The sequence below is a fragment of the Artemia franciscana genome, chromosome 4, assembly GCF_032884065.1.
Source record: "Artemia franciscana chromosome 4, ASM3288406v1, whole genome shotgun sequence".
NCBI lineage: Eukaryota > Metazoa > Arthropoda > Branchiopoda > Anostraca > Artemiidae > Artemia > Artemia franciscana.
Window position 1 is genome coordinate 38,587,692 of NC_088866.1, and position 12,904 is coordinate 38,600,595.

The following is a 12,904-nucleotide window of genomic DNA, read 5'->3' on the forward strand; positions in this document are numbered from 1 at the left end:
GACAGTCTAATTTTATTGACACATCTCAGGTAATCCCCTGTTTTCTAGTAGTGCCAAGTCTTTATTGAAAGCCGGCATGCAGATATTTCTTTAGTACATGTATCTGTTTTTCAGAAACTAAACACAACCCCGTGGTTAATACTTGAGCCGAGCGAATCAGGACCCCTTCTTCAAGTTTAACCCCACCTATTTGTATAAACGAACGTAAGAGGTCAATACCACAATAGCCCCTCTGTCAACTGAGAAATCTTTAACACTGAAAAATTTTAATGCAGAAGGAATAAAAAGTTGGCACATAACATTCAAATTTTTAGGCTCCTATTAGCTTTGAGAAGAACCAGGCTTTCGAACCTGTGATCTGCCAAGGAGCTACGCCTTGGACAGAGAATCACTCCCCCCTTCGAAAAAAGACGCTCCACTGGCGCTGATGTAGGTGGTATGCAGTTGAACTTCCGAAAAACCAACTCCACCATAGGATAGTGTCTCAAAACTGACACATCTTGTCTAGAGTCACTTAGATAACGCAAGACTTCAACTCTTGTTGTTTTCATTTCATCCGACTGAATGGTGGCTTCCTCTTCGTCAGACATTTCAAAGAAATTCTGTGGAGATCTCAGTAACTCAGATCCAACTATGTCTTTGCTGGTACTCTGTTTACCTCCTAATGCCTTTGCCTCGTTCACAAGCATTCTCACAACAGTCTCCTTGTCTTCATCTCTTACAAATTTATCTTTAAAATAGGGATGAGAACTGGTGGCCAGGTGGTAGTCAGCATAAAGAGATGGAGGTCCACAGAGGAATGGAAACCTTTGCTTAAGTCCTTCTAACAGGGTTCCAACCAGTGCCTTTGTATACTTGACAGATAGCTGAAGCTTTTGCAGCTTTCTTTCCAGTGACCGAACAGTAGGGAAAATTATCCCAAAAAAAGCTTTGTCTTCTACCTGGAGCATGTCAAGGGCTATTGCTATAGGTTCCAGTACAGAGACATATTCGATTAGAAAGTATCTCATTTTGCTTAAATCTTGGTTTCTTTAGTACGTCGCAAACTGTGGTCAGTTTTCCAGCTTGTTGGCATTCAAGAATTCTTTTCAGTGCATCATATTCAGAGTTCCATCTTGTAGCATTAGGGCGTATCAACTTTTTCTCAAAAACATCCATGACAAGATCGTTATTCTTTGAGCTGTGGCTTAATGAATTCCACACTGACTGACACTTTGCTCTGACGTTTAACAGTGCTCTCCTGAAGTTAAGGTCTTTTTCTAAGGCGTGCTTTGCATCAGTTGTTGCCAACAGGTTCAGCGTGTGGGTGCAACAGCGAAAATGCTGTGGCAAATACATCTCCAGCTCGTACTCAGACCCTTCACCTGGAAACTTATGAACATGGTCACTGTTGTCACTCAAAGTTTCCGTTCCTGGTTTATTGTCAGAAGCTAAAGCGTGATTCACACTGCCACTATCTTCACATACAAGGGAAAAAGTTGTGGTAGCAGATTCACTTATGTTGACTGATGGTGACACTAAACCAACACGTCCAAGTATCAAAAATTTCGTGCAAATCAGTTGTCTCGATATTATCTGGCTCTCCCTCTTGAAAATCAATGTCTGTATCCGAGTCACCTTCTTCAATCTGTGGCTCAATGGTAAGCTTTGAATTTGTTTGAATGCTTTTACAAAATTTGATGCATTGTCGGTCACAATAGCTCTCACTTTTTCTAAATTGGTGTCCAAACCGTACTCTCGAAAAATGCTGAAGATCATTTCAGTTATTCTGTCAAACGTATGTGAACCTTTAAATCTTCTAACAGCAATAATCATTGGCAAGAAATGATTGTTACCATCTAAGACATGAGCAGTAACACCCATGAAACTCCGGTTGCTGCTAGACCAGATATCGCAAGTCATTTTGACGTAATCGGTTTTCTCTAAAATCTCAGTGATTCTTTTCTTTGTATCGAACAGAGATTGGTCGATCTTTTTTGCTAACGTCTCTCTAGACATTATTGGGCCAACATACGAATTGAGGCCTAAAATCATGCTTTTGAAAGCTTCACTATTCACAGTGCTTAATGGTCGCATATCCGTCACAACATAGTCCATGATCAACTGGTTAGCCTGTTCTTTCGTGGATCTTAGCTTCTTTCCAAAGAATTCCCCTTTTACAGTTTCATTTTCAGTTTCATCAGATACATTTTCCCGAATTTCATTTTGTTTTCCCTTCCCTGATTTTCTTGAATTTGTAGCTATAAACTCAGTGCATGCGGTGGGATGACCAGCCTGAAAATAAAAGATTCTATAGAGCAAGAACAACAGGTCTGGTGAATTCTAGCAGGACCCAATGCGATGGTATTGTGTCAAATTCATTCCTGCAAATTCAGTTATTCAGACGAATCTGATTTCAGATTCGTCACTCCATCCATAAGTTTTAGGCCCTAGTAAATTGAAGGTAAAGTCAACTTTCTTAAAAATTGAGACAGCCGCCCTCGCCCTGTTTGAAATAGGGTTTGTGATATCAGAATTCGGTATAATCCCTAATCTTAAGCATCCTTGGTCTAGCTTTCATTTGGATCCGTTGCTCCATTTGCAAGTTATACTAAATTAAACAAAAACCTCAATTTTTCAGAACTTAAAAACCACTCACCCTTGTTTTATTTGTGCTAGGGTTTTCATCTCAAAACTTGATGCGTCTCATGATTTTGGGCATCTTTGGTTCAATTTTCATTGATATCCATCATTCCATTCGCAAGTTGCACTGAATTAAATGAAAAACTCAACTTTTTTTTAGCACTTAAAGCCCCCTACCCCTCGCCCTAATTAAGCTAGGGTCTTCATCTCCAAGTACCATGTGTCTTATGGTATTTGGCATCTTTGGCTTATCTTTCATTGAGATCCATTACTTCATTCGCTAGTTAAACTGAGTTAAACGAAAAATAACTTTTTTACCACTTTTTTATCCCCTCCCTCTCCTCCTATTTAAGCTAGGGTCTTCATCTTCAAACTTAATGTGTCTTATGGTCTTGGGCACCTATAGTTCAATTTTAATCCAAATCCAACTGGCGGTTCTCTTGATTTCGCTATAATCGATTGCCCAGACAGACGGACAGACGGATCCCAAAAACCTATCTTGATGGATTTTTTCCACCATGCAAAAGTTGACAAGATGACAAAAATTCAACACTGATGGACTACAGAATTTAGGCAACATTTAGCACAAAACAAGGGATTTTAGCTCACTGACGACCAGTGAACTGTGAAATAATAAAAAAAATATTATATAACTTTTAAATAAAATTAAACTGAGTGATAATCATACTATAATTTTTCTGTCATAAACAATTACCTTATTTCACATCCAAAAATAGGACATGGAGCTATATGTGAGTTTACTCTAAATCATGAGGCAGACTTTGGCAGTTCAGACATAATGAGGATTGATTTTATCCTAAATTTTTGTCCACAAAATCTCTTGTGAGTCGCAGCTTTAGTTGAACACCACCAATTCCCCATTAAGAAGTCATTATCAGATTTTTTTAGAAGAAAGAAGCTGATTCTTAGATATAAATAAAGATTGGATCACTGTATCATAAACACTGTATCATGAAGAAGAGTGTGAAAAAAATATTTTATGACACAAATACCATCTGTCTGAATGCAATGTTTTCAGTGTGAATCATCAGGAAATCTGCATAAACTGTAGGTGCAATTTGATAAGTTTTTACTCATAACAAGAGCTAATAGCTCATATGGCACTTGTGACGAGGCGAGAAGAGCTAAGAGCCAAGAGCTCATATGGTATGAGCTCCAGCAAAATACTAAGAATCAATAGATTGATTTAAAAGGAAAATCAGAGGCTTAATGCCGGTCAGGATTTACAATAAGAGCTCTGAGTCACGATATACTTCTAAATATCAAATTCATTAATATCCGATCACCCACTCATAAGTTATAAATACCTAATTTTTTTCTAATTTTTCCTCTACCTTTAGCCCCCCAGATAGTCGAATCTGGCAAAACGACTTTATCAAGTCAATTTGTGCAGCTCCCTGACACGCCTACCAATTTTCATCGTCCTAGCACGTCCAGAAGCACCAAACTCGCCAAATCACTGAACCCCTCCCCCGAACTCCCCCAAAGAGAGCAAATCTGGTATGGTTACGTCAATCACATATCAAGGACATTTGCTTATTCTAACCACCAAGCTTCATCCTGATTCCTCCACTCCAAGTGTTTTCCAAGATTTCCCCCTCGAACTCCCCGCAATGTAAAAAGATCTGTTCGGGATTTAAAATAAGAGCTCTGAGACATGAATTCCTTCGAAATCACCTATTCGATCACCTATTCGTAAGATAAAAATACCCCAATTTTCATGTTTTCCAAGAATTCCGGTTCCCCCCTCCAACTCCCCCCAATGTTACAGAATCTGGTCGGAATTTGAAATTTGAGCTTTAAAGCTTAAGATCCTTCTAAATATCAAATTTCATTAAGATCTGGTCACCCTTTCGTAAGTTATAAATACCTAAATTTTCAAAATTACCCCCCCCCCCAAAAAAAAAAAATTCCACCAAAGAGAGCAGATCTGGTCCGGTTATGTCAGTCATGTATCTTAGACAGGATTTTTTTCTTCCCATCCAGTTTCATCCTGATCTCTCGGCTTTAAGTATTTTCTAAGATTTCTGGTCCCCCCCCAACTGCATCACCCCTATGACGCTGGATCAGGTTGAGATTTAAGGTAAGACATCTGAGTTACGAGGTTCTTCTAAATATGAAGTTTCATGAAGATCCGATCACTCCTTCGTATGCTAAAAATATATCATTTTTTAATTTTTCAGAATTAACCCCCCCCCCCCAATAGAGCGGATCCGTTCCAATTATGTAAATCACGTATCTAAAACTTCTGTTTATTTTTCTTGCCAAGTTTCATCCCGATCCCTCCAATCTAAGCGTTTTCCATGATTTTAGGTTCCCCCACCCCAAACTCGCCCCAATGTCACCAAATCCGGTCGGGATTTAAAATGAGAGCTCTGAGACACAACATCATTCTAAATATCAAATTTCATTGATATCCGATCACCCGTTTGTAAGTTAAAAATACCTCATTTTTTCTAATTTTTCAGAATTAACCCCCCCCCCCCAACTACCCCAAAAAGAGCAGATCCATTCTGGTTATGTCAATCATGTATCTAGGACTTGTGCTTATTTTTCCCACCAATTTTCATCCCAATCCCTCCACTCTAAGTGTTTTCCTAGATTTTAGATTCCCCTCCCAACTCCCCCCCCCCCAATGTCACCAGATCCGGTCGGGATTTAAAATAACAGCTTCGAGACACGATATCCTTCCAAACATCAACTTTCATTAAGATTTGATCAACCGTTCGTAAGTTAAAAATACTTCCATTTTTCTATTTTTCTGAAGTAACAGGCCCCCATACTCCCCCCCCCCAGATGGTCAATACTGGAAAAAGACTATTTCTAATTTAATTTGGTCTGGTCCCTGAAACGCCTGCCAAATTTCATTGTCCTAGCTTACCTGGAAGTGCCTAAAGTAGCAAAACCAGGACCGACAGACAGACAGACTGACCAACTTTGCAATTGCTGTATGTCACTTGGTTAACAAGTGCCATAAAAAAGGCATCGAGTGGTATGTTCATTTTATTGGTAAGTCATTTATATGAACTGTCATATTTTTTTTTTAAATTTGTCATTTTTAAGAGCTCAAAAAGTTCTTCAGTTTGAATTTATGGTAGAAGCAATTATTATATTCGTAAAGAGCATAAAAAAGGCATAGAGTGGTATGTTCACTTTATTGGTAAGTCAGTTAGGGTCAGACAACTGGTACTGGGACACTTTGATCACTCTGCCTATTTTGGGACAGAAGCTTTGATTGGATTACAACATGTCCAATACTGGGACAAAAGAATTAATCTTGGACACCCAATGTATACATTTTTCTGGGTTGCTTCCAAAAAACCTGTTGTCTTTTGTCCCAGTATTGGACATGTTGCAATCCAACCAAAGATTCTGTCCCAGAATAGGCAGAGTGATTTAAGTGTCCCAGTACTGGTCATCTTACCCTATATGAACTGCCATAAATTTACCACAAGCCTACTTTACGTATTTTTAGTTTTGTTAGAGGGGGATTTTAGAAAGCAAAAAAATGGATGCGCTTCTGTAATAATGACAAAGAAACAAAATGAGAATCTTGCTATATGCAGTAATACACACTTTAGAGCACTTGGAACGAAAGTTGACATTTACCAATGGGTCATCAGTCCCTGGAGTGATGGAGTGGCCCATTAATTGATGGAATAAGGCTAAGTATGACACTAAAGAAAAAAGACACATGACATAAATACAAATAGGCAGCAAATAGGAGTTATTTACCTTCAAATGCTTGTGGAAGTTGGTCGTTGCATGTACGTGTCCCTTTACAGTTTTGTTGGGGCAAAACTTGCAGGATGCATTCACAGACCCGTCTTGGTCAATTTCCCCCTTCACAGTAAAGTACCTCCCTTGGAGTATAAATGGAAGCTGTTTGGCCATGCTGACTTTTCAGTTAGTTTGAGATTACTTCTTCTTCTTCTTCTTATTCAGCAGACGGGCTTTTCAGTTGATACTAATTAGCCCTTTTCCTTTTGGCTCACTCTGTGAGATCGACAGAGCTATGGAGCTGGTTTGTCTTGTATGATTTGTATCTGCTCAGATTTCTTGAAGTATATCTTTTGATACCAGCAGTTGAATTATAAGAGAGTATTAATTGATCTCTGTGCTCCGCGGGAGAGTATGGTCAGCAAGACTCTTGGCTGTTAGTGGAATTTTGTGGTGTTTGAAGCATTCTACCATTTTACGTCGCAGGGTATACTGTGCAGACGTCAGCATATTACATTCAAATAGGCAGTGATCTATTGTTTCATTCTTAAGATTACATGACCTGCAAAGGGGGGACGAGGGAACTTCGCCACTTGAATTAGGAACCTGATATGAAAATGCCTGAAAATTTAGCCCATTTGAACCTGACCGAATCCTATGATAAATCTTGGAAAGGTGCTTACTTGGGAAAGGTGATGGGGTAGGATTCTTATTAATTATCAGTACCTCTGTAAATCTCGAGCGGTAAATATCTCTAATGGGGATTGGTCTCCCACTTGGCTGGTCAATATTTAAAGCATTTTTGGCTATTTCATCTGCCTTATGGTTACCTATTATACCTGAGTGGCTTGGAATATACTGTATATGAGTTAAAATACCTTTTGAAGCAAGAATATCAATAATCCTAAGACAAAGAAATGTGTCAATATCCATCTTATTTTGAGAAGCTGACGAAAGAAGCTCTAGGCTTGACAAAGAATCAGTATATATTATAATATTTTTAATATTAACTTTCATATATTCATTAACCATGAGGAAATCTAGTGCCATGATTATGGCGTTTAGCTCGGCAGACATTACAGATGAATTATCTTGTAATCTCTCTCCTAAAGCGATATTATGGGTTGGGAAGAAAGCTCCGCTTGCCACTTTCTCATTCATTTTGGACCCATCTACAAAAATTTGGAAATAGTTTTTATAAGCAACATTATTTAGTTCGGCAAGTTTTTTCTGAATAAAAGAAATGGGGGTAAGTTCTTTGGTCCACTTTGAGAAGTCAGTCTTTATTATGGGGGTTGACCAACTCCAAGGGGGGGTTTGGGGGAATGTGGGTGCAATAGATTTTACTGGCACTGGGAACTTCTTCTGGATATTTGCATATTCATTTGCAACGCCTCTAAACATAGATGGATTTCTTAACCAATTATGCAGGGTATGAGATTAAAGACGCTTATGACATAAAGGTCCTGCTTCTTCTTTAAACATGCTGTCGGGAATTCGGTTTATTCACCACCATCTGTTCTCAGCAACTTGTTACGGTTTTTAATAATAGATGTCTCTATTACGCAATGTTTTTTTGTACATTGCCAAAGCACACACTTACAAAAGTATTTGAAAAGTATTTGAAAAACAAGTACATTAAAAGTATCTTAAGTAATAAGTATTTCGTAATCTTACTTAAATATCAAGTAATAAGTACACCCTAGAGTTTTTACTTAAGTACAAGTACAAGTATTGGAAAATTTTACTTAAGTAGTACTTCAAGTAAAAGTACTTCAAGTAAGTGACAGCACTGGTCAGAACTACTTACTATTGTATTTTCTGATATATTTACGTTTTTTAGTTTTTAGACTAAATCTATCGAATTACTTTTAAGTTTGATTTTTGAGAATAAAGCAAAGGTTTGAAGGCTGTACATAACCATTTTCCAATATTGCAAATGGGGACTTTTGAACAAGCTACGATAGGCCTTAAGGGAATGGCTTTCTTATGAAATTTTGGTTAACTATAAAATTTTGGACAAAAGCTGTCACAGGGAAAAAAATTATTGCATAATTGTATGGTGATTTTACCATTCGGCTTTAGATTCTTTAATGCATTTATAATTTTATAAGCAAATTGATCAGCATGATCGTGAGTTATTGTTGTATATTTTTTCATTTATTTTCTTTATTTCCCTCAAAAAATGAGGAGTACGCTACTAAAAAACGGAAAAAAAACGTTTTTACTAAAAAACGGAAATAAATTGTGGCCTAAAAGGTTAATGTTCGCCTTATCTTCAAATGTTTTATATTTTTTCTTTATACAGACTACAGGATCCTTCACATTAAGCTTTAAAACAACCTCAGTGTTACTAAAAGAAAGGGGGAAACCAAGTAAAAATTTACAAAAGTTAAAATAAGAAACTTTAATGGGCGAAAGATCAGAAGGTCTGAAATTTCGGAAGAGGGACAGGAGCAATACGTGAGACAGAGCAACAGCGCTATACATTTGACCAAGGATATGTAGTCTTGTTATTTAGATGTGAATAAATTTTATTGTCATAATCTGTCCTATCCATGACAACTGACAACAAGAGAATTGCCTTTATCTACTTTAGTTATTATAATCAACGGATCTTTGCGGAGATTAGATAATATTTTGTGGTCATGCAAATTTTCTGGTGTTATATTAGCAGGAGATTTAATCTTTTTTTGGGCTGTTGTAAAGGTTATTTATAAGACACACCCTAACTTCGTCTGGGTCAAAAACAGATGCATAATATTTGTGCAAAGAAGACTCTTGAGAGGAAACTATATCTGCCATAGGAACATGTTTCGGAAGGAAAGCGAATTTTGGACCTTTTTCAGGAGTTTAAATTTTTTTTTGGTTCAAGCTTTCTAGGAAAGAGTAACAATAGCAGGTCCAGGAGTGAATCATGGAGTATAAATACTGCTATTCATTGAAAATTCGTATCGTAGGTTTTCTGATTTTTTAATAAGTCGTTCCTTCAATAAGCGGAAATTATGACTAAACAATTTTCTTTCCAATCTAGCAACCTGACAAAAATCAATCGAGGACAAATTTTTAAATAAGCATTTTTCTAAAGATTTTCTTTCAGAGGAGATAGTATATCTTTTTATTGTCCTCAATAATATGTATTAATGTTTTTAATTGTAATGTATGAGCAAATTACTCTTTTTCAGGATATTTAATTATAACCTGAATCTTAACTACTTTGAAATAAGATTTTTATTTCTGCAGGATTAGAAGTATTTTTGTAGGTTAATAGTTTTAGCGCGTTTTTTGCTGAAACTAATGAAATAAAAGATATAATTGGTAAACTGCTCTCTCTAAGCAAGTGGACTTTCAAAAAGGTGACAAAGTAATATGTCAAGAACAAATTATATTAATAAGTTAGGGTAAGTTATGACGGCTTTTGAACTAGCAAGAATAAATTTTGTGTATAGTTTTAATACTACCACTACAGTTACTGTAACTAATGACGCTTAGGGTATTAAGGGGAACATTTTAGGGAACAATTAGGGGAAGTTTCAATTAAATGAAGAACTAAATACAGGCAGGTTTTCAAAAGGGCATATAAGCAATATCATAGGCAGCACTAGTCTATAATTACTAGAAATATCATTGAAACTTGTACAGGAGCTAATTCCATTCAAAATTAAAAGTTCTAGTGCCCATTGTAGAAGTAAAAAAATATTGGAGGGCAAGCAGCCCTTCTCTCGAGTCCCCTCATTTGCCAAACAGGTTCATTCAAAGTTTTGGGACAGCAATTTTAAGTATAGTAGAGCGGTCTAGCAACTATGTCCTTAGGGATTTTGATCATGTCAAACCTCAACAATTATGCAATTGTCCCACTATGTTTTAAAGTAAATTTTGGTTTAAAACTAAATCTAAACGCATTGAGTTTATGGTGGTCAATAAGTTACCTCAGCAATATATTGAGAAAGACTGGGGGTATTAAGTTGGAAATTTCGGAGCTACTACTTTTCCTTCTTCTGCTCTTATAATTTAAACACATAAAAAGGGTTTAAGTGTATCCAGGCTGTGAAAGAACATACATAGAATCTTTTGGGAAATGATATCAAGTTCATTTTTCAGGTCAACTTGAGGAGGTATAAAATGTGTCAGGATTAAAAATTGATGACAAATTTTCTCCGACATACAAATAAAAAGCCAAAATATGAATTCTCATAGAAAAAAATTAAAAAGATATAAGTATTTTATGACTATTCACGATCATTAGTTTTTGTTTCAGTAAAGCCCAAATTATGTAGTGGTCTTGTGAAGACATGGGGGTTATTAGCTCTACTCATGTAGATTTTTGCTCGTTTTGAGTTCGACTTGACTATTTATTGTAATTTCTGCTCGTTTTCAGTTTCATTTGTTTATAGAAATAGCGACGAAGACCACACTGCCTTTCCATAACAGACAAATACAAAGTAAAAACAATAGGGAAAATCTTTTCAAAACAGTGGAAATCAGTTCTGTGAATATTTTGGCCCTATGTCCAAGGGCCGTCTTCAGCACAATACGAGAACGAAAGAGAAAATATGTATATATAAATGAACTTACATTAAATTGTGAGAATTAAAACTAATATTTTTTTTTAAACAGCCAAAGCATCATAGCATCCTTACTTAAACGAAATACAACCAGGACTGATAATTTCTAACAAATAACATCGAACAATGCATTTACCAAAAAAAAAATATGTACTTGAAAATATTTTATATTTCAAAAACTGGAAAAAGTATTTAAATGCTTATTTATAGTACGCAGAGCAAAATGTAGTTCAATGTGTATTTTTAAGAAAATGAAAGCATTTGAATATGCATTTCAAATTCATGTACTAATTCAGCCTTCTCCCCCTCCTTGGTTAAATATTGGGTAAAAAGAAGACCTTTTTAATTTTGGACAAACCTGTAGTCAATTCGTTTTCATCAAGAGTTCAATATCGCAAATACTACTGCTACTAACAAGTAAGTGCAACAGAAAGCCACCCGAAGTGAAACACGGCAAAACACTGCGTCGGTTTTTTGGCTATTTCGTGGTTGCGGTGGCTAGCTGCAACCTAATAAAGGACGAACCGTGCCCGTTGTAACCAAAATTAAAAAATGTGCTTAAGAAAACACTAGCTAATGACAAAAAATTGCCGTTTGTAGCTGAATTAGGAATTGTAAATATTATCTCGATTAGCTTTAATAGTAATTATTAATTAACTGCAAGTAAGGAGCGACATTAAAACTTAAAACGAACGGAAATTATTCCGTATATGAAAGGAGTCGTCCCCTCCTCAACGTCTCACTCTTTACATTAGAATATGAGGGGGTTCTCCCGCTCGTCAATACCTCGCTCTTTACAATAAAGCTTCAATTTGGTCCCAATTCTTTAAGAGTTACCTCTGAATCACAAAGGCCATAGAATAAATAGTTGAAATTACTAAAAAATACTTTAGCGTAAAGAGTGAGGTATTGTGGAGAAGACAAACCCCCTTATAGACGTAATGATTTCTGTTCGTTTTAGGTTCTAATACTGCTCCTTTCTTCCACCTGAAAAAACTTTTTTTTTGTTTATTTTCTCATTTTTTTTTTTAAATGCTAGAAAATCCTCCGGTCCCTTCATCAAAACTTTCTTTCCTCACGATAAATTCCTCCATCGAAAGATCCTCCCCCGTAATCCCTCCCCCGACCCCCCTTTAACGTGAAAAAGCCCCCTAAAAACGTCTGTACACGTCCCGATAACCATTGCTATATGTAAACAATTGTCTTAGTTCGTAACTTGCAGCCCCTCCCCCGGGGACTCTGGGGGATTAAGTTGTCCCTAAAGACATAATTACAAGGTTTTTAGACTATGCTGAGCAATATGGCTATCTCAAAATTTTGATTCAGTGACTTTGGGAAAACAATGAGCGTGGGAGGGGGCCTAGGTGTCTTCCAATTTTTTGGTCACTTAAAAGGGCACTAAAAATTTTAATTTCCGTTAAAATGAGTCCTCTTGCGATATTCTAGGACCACTGGGTCGATACGATCACCCCAGGAAAAAAAAACAAAAAAAAACAAAAAAAAACACGCATCCATGATCTGTCTTCTGGGAAAAAATATGAAATTCCACATTTTTGTAGATAGGAGGTTGAAACGTCTACGGTAGAGTTCTCTGATACGCTGAATCTGATGGTGGGATTTTTGTTAAGATACTTTGACTTTTAGGAAGTGTTTCCTCCTATTTTCTAAAATAAGGCGTTTTTAGACTCAAACAGTTCGTTACCACAAACTGTTTGAAATGTTATTACGATACAGTTTTTATGGGGATTTTTGAAAATAGTCTTAAACTCAGGGGCGTATCCAGGATTTTATTTGGGAGAGGGTTTTGGTTATTTTTTTTTTGGGGGGGGGGGGGCTTGAAAGATTTCTTTTAAGTGTATAAAAAAATCTATATTCGTTTTTGTTATGTTTTTTAAGAGTCGAACAAACTATTTTTTTTGGAAGGGGGGAGGTTCAAACCCCCTTCCCATAAATACGGCCTAGCCTCTTCATAAATG